The sequence below is a fragment of the Electrophorus electricus genome, unplaced genomic scaffold, assembly GCF_041902795.1.
Source record: "Electrophorus electricus isolate QZ-2024a unplaced genomic scaffold, ASM4190279v1 Scaffold48, whole genome shotgun sequence".
Classification (NCBI taxonomy): domain Eukaryota; kingdom Metazoa; phylum Chordata; class Actinopteri; order Gymnotiformes; family Gymnotidae; genus Electrophorus; species Electrophorus electricus.
Genome location: NW_027658766.1, coordinates 1145744 through 1159322, shown reverse-complemented (window position 1 = coordinate 1159322; position 13579 = coordinate 1145744). Strand labels below are relative to the sequence as shown.

Below are 13579 nucleotides of genomic sequence, written 5' to 3'. Positions count from 1 at the left end.
ATTAAGCTTTCCAGATTCCAAGACATACAGTTGTGCAGTGTGAGCCATACATCAATTTGAAAACTTCAAAAGTCACGTAATGTGTGCATGGCATAAGCGTATTAGCAGGTCCCGAAAACATTTGCTATCAGAAAGGATTTCATCATAGAAAAAAACTACAAATTCTAGACTTGAGAATGTGAGCATCAATCCCACTAACACTCACATACTAAAAGAGCACTCTACCACTTGACCTAGTTCTCCTAGAGTGGGACTTGTTTGCAGATCGGACAAAAGCTGAAGACACAGTGGAATGGCAATTCTCTAGGAGATCATACCAAATCCTGCATCCACCCTAAATATTTCATCTAGCTGTGAAGTCAAAAAAGCTTATTCCTGAAATGACAGGAATAGTTCTTGCAGATTCTGATATGCTATGCAAACACTATAAGATGTGAGCTATGTTAGATCTGGCAGCCATTGGCTCTAACTGTCTCTTTTTATTGAGTTAAGCAATGCTTACAGAATAACTTTCTATGGCTTCAAATACTTCCAAGAATTAAACCTTGCAGAGTTCTGTAGCTAGACACATTGTCTCTGTAGGTTTGACATGTTCATTTGACAAACTAGCTAAAATAGCATCTTTTGGTTTGAATAAATTGCCCCTTAGACCCAGACAAAAAATTGCTCAAAATCTTTCTGCTTATTCATGCAGCAATGACACAGATTTCCAAAGAAAGAGGACGTATGGTTAAAGCTAGAAAAAAATGCCTACTCTGTGCTCAGGCAGAAAATCTGATATTTTAAATATGTCCCTAAAAGGTTTATATTCCTTGGCTCACAGAATCAGACATTACATTTTTGTTGTTATGGCAGATTTCATGGTGTAATAGACAGCACTATGTAACTCACAGCAATAAAGCTCAGTGGACTTTGCAATTGATGATTTCGTCACTGTGTACAACTGCACTGAATTGCTCTTTAACAAAAGCTTCTCCACATTTGCTTTTGAAGTTTAATTCAAAAGTTGGCTGCAGAATAACCATTTGTCAGAGGGAACAATAAGTGTCAACTTTCACCTATGCTCGGTCGAAAAAGTGGCCGTAATCTTGTTGACACCAAGTCTACAATTTCATGGAAAGGTTCCCTTCAGTGCTGCACCAAAAACTGCGAAATGAACGGAGAAAGGCCGATTAGCTCAGTTGGTCAGAGCGTGGTGCTAATAACGCCAAGGTCATGGTTTCGATCCCCATATGGGCCATGTGGGTTTTGTTTGATGAATGACCCCTTGTCAACAAACCACCTGTTTGAACTTGTGTTGCTTATGACATTGCTTGTAAATCACAATCTGCTAAGACATGTTCCAAGTACATGAGAGTGTGTTCTTGATTACAAAACTTTACCCATGGATTTGTGCTTGTTTACAAATCTTGGACAATGCAGAGAAAAGTATGAAATCAGAGGGACTCTGGCATTAGTGTAAGGCTCTCGATCGCTGTGTGAATAGGTCAAAGAAGCAATTCCAGAGGCATGCAGACAACCTGCATCCTCCCCATCAAATTATAGCCAGTTAGGTGTCTGGAAGTGCCAGGGAGTTCAAATCCTTTAGTCTGAAATGTGTTGGGATATGATTATGCCTGCCACTGAGGTCTGACAGCTCCACAGTTGCCTTGTGAAAAGAATACAGTATAGACCGGCACCCACATACATTACTGTACACATCAGAGATCAGCGCAGGAATATCAGTTTGTAAACCCGCCAAATCTGCCCCCACAGGCTCCCTGAGTTCTACTAATCGCTCCAACACCTTGTTTCAACCTCAGTTTCTTTTTTTTTTTGAAGCGCATGAGGCAGCTTCAGCTATTTCCACAGGCAATCATATTAGATGTGCCATCAGTAACCAGACATGTGACTTTATTTTATTCCCCATTCTTCCATAAGAGAGGATTTCACACAGGCCAAATTTTCAGCCGTATGCGCCTGCAGGAATTTCACAACACCAAGTAGTGTAGACTTCAGAAATGTGTTGTCATCTACAAAATGGCAGGTCACAGCCAAGAAGGCATCCACATTAAGAGATGTCCACATATCTGCTGACAAACTCATTGCAGGAATTTTCTGGACCTCAGCTTTGGCCTTCTCTTTCTCTTATTGACATTTGGCCTCAACCATGGCCTTTACAGTCTAAAGGGAAGGAAGAAAATAATTATATATATTTTTAATACTACTCTCATAATGTATCCATGTCACCACACATACCTTCCTAGTTAGGAGAATATAAGTTGAATCCAATTTTGCTACCAAGTCCCTGAAGCTTTTATCCTCAACTATGCTAAATGGCTGTGTGTCTCTAACTATCATGGGGACCAAAGCCTCATCTAGCTCTTCCTTTCTGGTCACTGCTTTGTAAAGATTAGATTATACTTTGTCACCAAAAAATATAGTACTCACCAATGAAATTCACTTTATAATCCAATCCAAACTGCAAATATATATATATATATATATATGTATATACAGTATATACACATTTTATATACATGTGCATAATAACGTTAACACCTTGTGACAACTGATAAATAAGCCAAATGACATTGGCAAGGGTGACAGTAGGAAAAACTCACTGGAATGGTGGAAGGGACTTGGAAGGTGTCAGACTCAAAAGGGAACTCATCCTCCTTCGGTTAACCCTGGATAAACCTGGCCAGAGATGAGTTGGGTAGAGGATGGCTGACAAATTGTAAGCATGAAAGATACACTACAGCATTCCTACACAAAGACATCATAGGAGATAGAAACAGAGCACAGTTCACCTGAATAGAACACCTGGGTAGAAATACAGTAACTCATTATTATAACAGTACAAAGAAATGAAATGTGGATCATCCAGGTGAGGTTCATCTGCTAATCTGCACATAAATATTGTTTGTGACAGTGCAGAATGTTGCAGGTAAATGGAGGGCAAGGTGCTGTCATTTTAAGCATTTTAAGGCAGGTCCAGGAAGGAGAAACCCCAGCAGGTAGGAAGAGTTAGTGGGGAGCACAGATAGCGCAGCACTCCAGAATCATGTACTGGAGCATGGTGTGTCCACTGGGGGGAGGTGGGGTGGTTGGAAGAGCATAAAAGACTGTTGTTACTGCAAAGATTCATTTAGACCTTTCATTTGGACTGTTATTCTTTTTGTAGGGGGCGGGGGGGCATGTATTTAATGAAATAATAACGAAAAATTAATAGATTAATTCATACCAACTCAAATTTGCTGGTAAAGAAATAATTTGTAAGGTAAAAGTTATTTTAAGAGTGATGTTAAGGAATTTTTTAAAATGTTAATTATAATTTCATTAGAATAATTCTAACATCTACGGGATGATCTGAGGGTTAAAGAAAAAAGAGGTGGACCTTATGGGCAATAATGCAAAAGTCATTATTGTAGTACAAGACCCTTTGTTCTAGCTAAGTGATCTGCTGCATCTCAGTTTGAGTCATGTAGAATTCTAAAGACAGAAAGTCTTTATTCTGGCATAAAATAAAACTGAAGGGGGAAACATACTTTGAGTTAGTACCAGTAGTTATTGATTGTACACAAAGTCCAGTATGCATCCAAATGTAATCAAGAGATATCTGTTGGTAGCTGAACATCTCCAACTCGTACAATGCAATGTTTCTTCTTTGTGTCAAATGAACTTAACAATTCAAACATCCATAACTGGCCGTGTTTCTTGCCAACATACTGGTGTTTGGACTTATGGGATTACATGTCTGTTGCCTTCAATAGCTTAGTTGGTAGAGTGGAGGACTGTAGAATTTAAAACTGTTATCCTTAGTCTGTCAGTTAAAATCTGACTCAAAGGAAGTTTGTTTTTTCACATACAAGCTTCTTTTTTAAGTGAGCAAAAAGAGCGTCCCCTGACCAGGAATCAAGCCCAAGTCGCAGTGGTGAAAGTGTTGAATCCTAGCCACTCACCAACCAGCAATAAAGCTCAGATGCTTCTGACAAACATTTGTCAAATTCTGTATTCCTAGTATACTGACGATGTTTGTATGCATACTAGACTTGGTATGCATGAGCATTAGGAGGTCATAAAGAGAGGTATTCATATTTCTTTTTAATCCACATAAAAATTAAGTTTGAAAGAGAATCCTAGCCACTAGCTCACCAGGGATAAAGGTGACAGTTTCCTCTGACATGAACATGACCTACATTCATTGGTAACATTTTGAACGAAACCAGGCAAAAGTATTTAGTCACTAGCTGAAATAGCTCAGCTGGGTGAGTGTTAGATTGAATATCAAAAGACTCCTAGTTCAGTCCTGGGTTTTGGTAGCTGTGCAAGACCAAGCTCCTTATCAAATTGTCCTCTTTTTAAGAATATTTCATAAACTTTTACATTCCTTTCTAAAAACGAATAAGACATTATTGTTTTTACGCTACTGTTAGAAGTCATAGTGTAATAGTGCTCTAGACTTTGAATTCAGTGATCCTACTTAAACTTTAGTGGAATTTGCACTTCCTTATGATATGTTTCCTCACTGCACAGAGAGCCATTTGAACATTGGCTTCTGTATAAACCCTTTTGAAATGTTTTTCATTAGTTGTCTACTGGCCAAACAACTGGACAAAGGAAGGGTAGGCGTCAGCTTGCATGTATGCTTCTGTTGGTATCCTGGTTCACACACTCCCTGTGTTTTCATGGAATGGGGCCTACCTCAGCTTCCTTTGGCTCATGGATGGGCTTTGTCCTACCAAAAAAGGTGATGCAAATAAGTCATCTGCTTACTAAAGTTCTTGAAAATCACACTCTGCGAAGAGGCATTGCATAATGCAAAAAAACCTTCAGAAACAATACACTCTAATGACAGCAACCAACATACTTAATACAGGAGTGACCTCAGGGGTGACCTCATCCAAAGGCCACAACAGGAACAACAGGCTTAAGAAGGGACACATGAAATGACCTCAAAACACAAAAGTGAGCAGGTAAGATGAGTTGATATGTGACTTCATTAATGTGCTTGGTAATTTCATATGGACCGATATACTTGGGACCTAACCTGCGACATGACCCCGGCTTGCGGAAGTCCTGTGTAGAGAGCCACACTCTGTCACCAGGTTGGTATATCGGGTTCTCCCCTCTGTGCCTGTCCGCAATTTCCTTATACATTCAGAGAGCTCATACAATACACTGATCTGTTTCCTCCCATACCCTTTCGCTCCGCTGCATCCACTCATCCACAGCGGGGAAACCAGCTGATATGGAAGTCCATGGGACATTTAAGGTTGATAACCTAAAATACAATAAAAAGGAGTCAAGCCAGTGGATGAACTAGTAAGTGAATTTTGGGCCATTTCTGCCAATAAGAGGAACTTGGACCGGTCTGATGGATTGTTCATATAAAAACAATGTAGGAATTGGCCATTTGACTGTGGATGTAAAACTAATAGCTACCCCGATGTGTTCAATATAGGAAGCCCAAACTCGAGATGTGAATTGACGTCCCCAATATGATATTATGTCCTCTGGGATGCCAAATATACGGAACACCTGGTTAAACAAGGCTTCCACAGTTTGGCAGGCTGTAGGCATACTCGGAAACACAATGAACCACACACCCCTGGAGAATCCATCAACTACAGTGAGGACAGAGAGGTCAGTAACGCAATCTAAGGTGATGTGAGACCAAGGACTTTCTGGTACGGGAAGAAGCATGAGCTTTCCTGTGGGTAGGGTCTTAGGCATCTTGCTTTGACTGCAAATTGAACATGAAGAAACATACTTATAAATATCGCTTGTCATAGCCCTGAACCAGCGAAGAATGAGCCCACTTCAACAGATGGTCACAGCACAAGGTAGGTAATGTTTTCCCGACAGACATTCCATTGGGATGACTGTGTCTTGTATGGCTTGTTTATTCCATCATCTATTTTATATACACTTGTCTATTTAATCATCTATTGTAACTTGGACTTGTCGTATCGTTGTGAAAGTACAGCTCCTACCACGATGTTAGCAGCATCAGCTTCCACGACAAATGGAATGGAAGGATCAGGATGTCGACGTATGCTAGCCGTGGTAAAAGCTTCTTTCAGTTTCCTGAAAGCTTGATCAGCCTCCTGATTCCAAAGTAGCTTGGTCATTGCTCCTTTCAGGAGGGCTGTGAAAGGAGCTGCAATGCTGCTAAAATTCCATATGAAGCATCGGTAAAAGTTTGCAAATCCCAAGAATCTCTGGAGTTTTTTAACTATAATAGTAATGGGCCACTGGAAGATGGCTTTGATCTTCTTATCATCCGTAGTGATTTCACCATGGCTGATCACGTATCCTAGAAAAGTTATAGTTGGAAGGTGGAACTCACATTTCTTTCCCTTTACAAACTCAATAAACTTTTACTCTTTACTACTCAATGCATAAAGCTGTCTGTGTTTGATGTGCTCTCATTTTCCCACCACATCCATTTAGCAGTACTTCTGAATAACCGAAATGGCTTAAAACAGCTGAGGGGATGTTTGAAACTGAGTGATAAGATGTTCAGCAATTTATATATCATAATACAAGTAAATTAAATTGGGCTGAACTGGACAATAGTACCTGGCATGAAAAGTATGTCGTAGAGAGAGTAACAAAAAACTCAACCTCTCACCTCGCGCTCTGAGATGTCTCCGTCACTGTCTGTAGTGTCCTCTAGGATACTGCTGCCCTCACTAAAGTGTGTCACCCTGACCGGGTCAAACATCTCTTGAACATAATAACTACACAATGGAAAATCAGCTTCAAGTGCTGCACTGAGCAAGAGTGCACTGTAAATGGCCAGATATAAATGGCAATGTCAGTAGTAAATTTATATATGCAGTCATGGAACAGGACCTAGCTGTAGAGCACAGCTTTAAGGTGCATATTATGATGTGCTCTTACCAATCATCCTCCTGGCTGTGTCTTGCTCTTTTGGCCAAATGTTTCTCTTCCAAAGCAGACAGACCAGACTTGCTGCATATTACTCCGTGCACTATAAATAAACCACATGTATAATGCCTTGTAAACAATGCAACAAGGGAAATTTGAATTGTGACTACTCTGTTAAAGGGGCGGATAAGGCAACCCACCCAAACCCCCCCGAAAGCTGTTCTGTTATCTCTAATTGCTATGCAATAGTCCTGTGATTTACTCAAAGGCTGGAGAAGTTTCACCTTTCTCTACTTGAATCCTGAAGGCTGTTCGGTTCTGTCGCCCACAATCCATCCTGTGTAATTAAACATTCACATCATAACTCGACCCCGTGCAATAGGGCAAACTCATTCAGATGGGGGAAAGGATTACAGCTTACCTGTACTGCTGCCGCAACTGCGACCATTCCAACAACATTCACATACATTCCAGCAACATCCTATTATAGGACACAGTGGGCTTAAGTACACCCATTTAATAGCATGTTGGACCTTCTTTGGCCTCCAGAACTGCAGCAATTCTTTCTGGCATAGTTTCCACTATGTGCTGAAAATACTCTGCACGAATCTTGGTCCAATCTTCATAGGATATTTTCTCTCAAATTACATGGAGGGAATGACATGTTCTAAACTGCCTGTTATACTCTTACAGCCGCTTTGAAATACAAAGAAAACATATTTATCTTCCACTCCACTCAAGGATGGCCACACTTGGAATTTCCCTTGGCACATTTAAAACATTGTATGAGCCAGATAGCTTCTGTTTTCAACCTTCCAATGCTCTGAGTATTAGTGTTCCATGCATATGAGATGCTTCAACACGTCCATGCATGTTGTAAAGAAACAGAGTGTAAGCAGTATTAATGAAAGTGCATCTCTACCTCAAACTCACCAGTGTAACAATTACAGTTTGTGAAATCTAATTTTAAATGGCGATCAGCCTTCTTAACAAATCTCCAATAACAAATAAGCAGAACTCACCTTGTTAAGTGTTTGTGTTTGTTCGTGTGTGTGTGTGTGTGTGTGTGTGTGTGTGTGTGTGTGTGTGTGTGTGTGTGTGTGTGTGTGTGTGTGTGTGTAGTTTTAAGCATAGCAAGGCACTTCAGGGTTGCCAGGTGGAGCCTTCCTGAAGACCCTGATACTGAAACAGCATTAAAAGCTGCAATGGCACTGTAGTTGTATTTATCTGCACTAATACAGCTTTGAACTATTGCACTCTTACATACAGTAAGTTTCTGTGTACCGGTGTACATTTCTGTGTACCTTTAGTAAATAAAGGGATTCTATTCTAATATTACAAGTGCTAGAAGTGCTGAAACTCCAAACAGTGAAGAAACCAGTGGAGCTTAATGACTGGTCAGATGAAGAGAGTGAAGTGAGGAGTTTCCTTCAGTGTCTGCCATGTCCCAGCTGAGGTGAGTGTGAAGCTTTTATTAGTACTATAGCAGTTGTGCTTAACTTTGAAACTGATGGTGTCACAGCCATTTGTGGCTGAGAGTCTAGAAGAGCATAATTGGCTGTACTCTTAGGGAGAGAGGGAGTGGCATACGCTCTCTCCCCTGTCAATTACAGAGACACCGTGCAATCAAGGGCGTCTATAAGTTCACGCGTCAGAAGGGGGAGGAAAAGACTATTTTCTGAGTACTTAGAATAACATTCCGTATTTTTTGGAGAAAGTTTTCTAGAGTGTTTTCATGTAGAGAGAGAAATGAGTGGCTAAAATGTCAGAAACATTAAGGAGACAAATAGGGAATACTATAACAGCTCTTTCCATGTGTTAGTGACACCAGCGTTCCCTCTTTTCCCAGATGGTAAAAAAGAGCCCTGACTCTTGCAAACTTCATTTTTTTGTAGAACAAAGAGAAAGATAAATAACTCGCTTTATGGCCTTTTTCCACTCATGCATACCAAGTCCACTATGCATCTAAACATTGTCAGAATAGTAGGAGTGCAGACTTTGAAAAATGATCTTGTCATGTAAACTCAGTAGCTTTGTCCCTGGTTGTCTAGTGGTTAGGATTCGGCGTGTTCACCCCCGCGGCCCCGGTTCGATTCCTGGTCAGGGAAAAACCTCTTTTTATGCTCATATAAAATGACAGATTCTGCATTAAAACATAAAGTTTGTGTGAGTTGGAGTTGAGCCGACAGCCTAAGGATGACAGTTTTAACTTCTACTCTACCAACTGAGTTATTGAAAGTGACACGCAAGTAATCCCACATGTCCAAACACCAGTATGTTGGCAAGAAACACAGCCAGTTTTGGATGTTTCAATTTTTAAGTTCATTTGACACAAAGAAGAAAGATCGCATTGTATAAGTTGTTCAGCTACAAACAGATATATCTTTTGATGACATTTGGAATCATACTGGACTTTGTGTACATGAATGGAGAAAGGCCATAAATGGTTAGAATAACATTCAGTGCTTTTGGAGAAACGTTTCGAGAGTTTTGTCATGTAGATGTTATGTAGGCTAGATTTGTGCTCTCAAGCTGCGATGGTGGTTTTCTCATGGCTTCTAAAAGAAGAGGCTGTGGTCAGGGTGGAGTGAGTCTTTGATAACCAAGATTGTTGTTGTTTTGGCCTTCGAATAGACAATGGCATTACCCAGTGTCAGGTCTTTCTCAGTAAACTGCAGAGAATGATATAGAGGGCAAGAAATGGTCAAGCACAATTTTATTTGGTGTGTGTCTGTAAAAAACACTACAGCTCTCTGATACATTTTTGGTTCAAGATTTAATCATCATGCAAATGATTGTGATTAATGCTTTGTCTGTTTAATTCAAATATTATACTATAAACCTAATATTTTAATAGGGTTGGCAACTTTCTAGATCCGATTACTACATGTGTGTGAAGTACAGGTGCTGTAGCTATACGGTATACAATTGTCCACAGTAGCCTAATTATAATATATACAACCAAAAATGCATCTAAAATAAACACCAGAAACCTGGACTAAGGGTAATGTACATAAGTACATTAAATCTAGGTAGGACTGCTCAATAGGTAGGATAACAGCAGAACAATTGTCCCGCCGTATAAGCAAAATGAGAGCCTGCTAAGGCCGCCAAGAGGGTGCCAAAGACCATGTATTTATTTCTATTTGTTTTTTACCTATGTTATGTCAGTGGCAGCTCAGATTTCTGCATAGGGCCCCAAACAGGCTTGGGCCAGCCCTGGTATCACAGTGTCGTGCACTGGAAAACCATCAAGCCTGTTGACTATGCTACCAGTGTTGTTCATGTAACTGTGCAAATAAACTGCAAACACAATTACTTTTAGAAGTATCATCCAGTTTCTTTTCACAATTGCCAAAATGTAATGAATCACAGCCAGTGTTCTAAAACAGACCTGGAATGTATTCCTGGCTGATGTGCCCTGTTCCTGGTTACAAAAAATAAAAAATAAAAAAAAAATAAAAAAAATTGGTGGATGAATTTTCAATGAAAGTGCTTCACTCAGCAGCCATTAATTATTCTTATATCCAGTATGAATAAATTGAAATTCCTATCCTTGTATCAGGTGCAGCAATTATGTGTAACAATTGTGAAGCAAAAAAGCAAAAGCAAAATTGTAATATAACAATATAGGTAATATAGAACTTGATCTAATGATATTAATTAGGCTATGCAAATAAAACAACTACTTCGGTAGCACATCATTCATGCCTGTTGAATAGGCAGTTTTCTGCTTTGCAGATACTTGAAATTTTTTACTAATCTTTCCCCAAATCCAGTAGGAGCTGCCTTTTACATTAACATGCCAGGATACACACTCACTGGATGTTTAATCTTTCTAGTGGTTAAGCTATATTCTTATAGTCAAGAAAAATATTTAGAAAAAAAATAATAGAAAATAAAGATGCAGACTTCAGAATTAGTTAAAGAGAATAGCTGAGAGAATAGAATAAATTATCCGTTACTACCCCTGTCTTTTATCATCCCTCCATCCCTCCATCCCATGCCATCTTCCTCTATTATTTGCTTGTCTATTTTGTTCTGGTATCTCCTTATCTCTTTTTAAAAAAAACATTGGCCAAAAGACTAACGAAAACACTGACATACTTAAGACCTTTAATATTTTTTTAAAATATAACATTAAAAGGAGAATGTTACTTATTTCACCCTGACTGTCCACTTATATATCTGTTTTGAGTATGATTTTCCTTGTTCAAGTGAAAACAGTAACAAATGTAGCATGTCACAAATATATACATGACTATGTATGAAAAATGAAAGACATGTTGTGAATGTTAATGCTTAGAAGATTACAAGTGGCTAAGACATACCTTGTTATAGGCTGTGCTTACTGATGTACACCAGGTGGACATAGTGTCAAAGCAGAGGGTCTGATGGAGCAGGTGGAACATCAACATTTAAAACAAAAATGAACTGCTTGTATTTAGTGAACTAAATAAAGCATAAGCGTCCTATGCATGGCATACAGATCCCTATAAGCTTTGATAAAATCCATCCTCATGTAAAAGATGTATTGTCCCAATCATAGTAAGTGAAAACTATGACATAAAAAACTTTGCTTACCTAATATAAGCAGGCAATTATCTTTTAATTTGACCTACCCCAGTAAATCACGGTACCTAACTTGATGAATAACAGGAATAATCACAAACTTCTAATGAAGCAAAGTAATATATAATTACAATTATAAAGGACTAATTTGGTTTGTCTCCCCCAAAGCCATTAGAATGTTCTTTATATAACAGGTGAAAACGACCTACACCAATGTGATATACAAACCAATCCTGCTTTTATTACACAGAAGAGCTGAGCAATTATGGGGAGGCACCCTAAAAAGTTGAGGGTGGAATTACCTGTCAATAAACAAAGTACAGAATAGAAAAGCAAAACTATTCTGTTGCATCATCTTTGAAATGACTCTGCAAGGAAAATGTTGATATGAATAAATGCTTGCATTCCTTTCTGATACAAGTCAAAAAATATCTTTAAAGTGGCTCAAACATGAGAACTATGTGCATTCCTTCACAAACATATACAAATCAATGAAAAAATCTCCCCTAATATGTTTATATACACAAGTGTCTGTGGGAGCCCCAAAGCTATATTATGCATTCAAATAACAAAATATATATCACAGTCCCTACAAAAAATGAAAGTAAAAAAGCAAACAAACAACAAAAAGGGGAAAATCATAAATGAAAATATCCCAAAAATAATTTACTAATGTCATGTTTGTAAGCAGCCCTGCTTTCCTGCTTCCTAAAATGGTGACTTATTTTAGGTACTCAGGCCACTGGAAACAAAAATATACACAGCAGTTCTTCCACACATTTAGAGGAACCTGATTTTTTTGTTAGATAAATATGTGTCGGTTATGACCGTTAAAAAGACCTGAACAAAAAAAATGTTTGGATTTTTATTCGCTGTCACCTTTCATCACGGGCAACATAAAAATTCACACTACTGCAATATCGCTAACATGTTACTGGCATGCGAATAAGACACCTGAGCACAGAGAGAAACCCAGTGTTATGACTACAGTTGACATTGGAACTAGCTAGATAGCTCATATTAAGACACTTCTTTGGAGAACACGTGCTAAAGTGTTTTCCCCACAATCAATATGCATAATATATTTGCCAACTTTGACCAGAGAGAGAACATACCTTACTCACAGCCTAGGACATGAATGGATTTTGATGAGGACTGCGTATGCCTGGGATCAATTCAAACACGTCATGACGATGATATAAAACCTGATGAAACAAGCTTGACAAGCAGCAGTTCCATTTTTCCGTGAAAGTATCAAGCACAGATGAAGACGCTTCTATGGTTATCTCGGTTTTATAAATATTAGCCTATAGAGTTGGGCTTAGTACGTGAATAAAAGATGGAATTAAACATGCATAAATTACGGTGTCCTGGAAAACCCATCATGCTGCAAATACACAAAGCATATTCATCAAAGTGGTAACACACTTTAGAAATGCAGTGCAAATTTAGAAAACGCATACAACTTCAGGAATAAATCCTGTCACAACACAACGGAAGTGCTGTTTCCGGAGGACACGGAAAGGGGTGGACTTCTATGAGATTAGCGTGAAGTCTATTCGAAGTAGTGACAACTGAGTAAAAAGGGTTGGTTTTTTTTCCATTTACCACGGTGTTATCAAGGGTAGGTATGTGATACAGAATGGAAGACTGACCTATTCATGCTCTGCATTCTTACATATTTATTTATACATAAGGCAGCCTTAAAAACATGGGATGGAAATCCCATTTAACACAATATGCACTGTTTTACAGTCAGAGTGAAATAAGTAACACTCTCCATTTAATATATATATTTTAAATGTTAAAATTCTTAACTATGTCAGTTAAGCTGCCAAAAATGGCCCTTTTGAAATTTGTATTTCTAATGTCACAAGAACACTTTATTTACCTATCTCTGCCTATTCAGCCTATAGAGGTTTAGCACACCCAATTAAATTGCCTTTCTCAGGCAATTCAGCTCTGAGTCAGTTTTGAATGAAGCACAATACAGGGCAGCCAATCATAAAGGAGCTCATTTATCTTACATCCGTCTTAAAGGTGCAGTAGCAACAGGTGCCTGTTGAATTCCAAGCGATATATATATAGAGGTTGGAAATTGGTTGTGTAAAAAAAAAAAAAAACCAGG

The 13579-nt window shown here is 38.8% G+C and overlaps 1 non-coding gene across 1 annotated transcript; it reads left to right on the top strand.

Annotated features, from left to right (window-relative positions):
- Positions 1–1166: 1166 nt before the first annotated feature.
- trnai-aau (transfer RNA isoleucine (anticodon AAU)) lies at positions 1167–1240 on the top strand. The gene has a single exon. It is a non-coding gene; the product is annotated as a tRNA-Ile (tRNA).
- The last annotated feature ends 12339 nt before the right edge of the window (positions 1241–13579 follow it).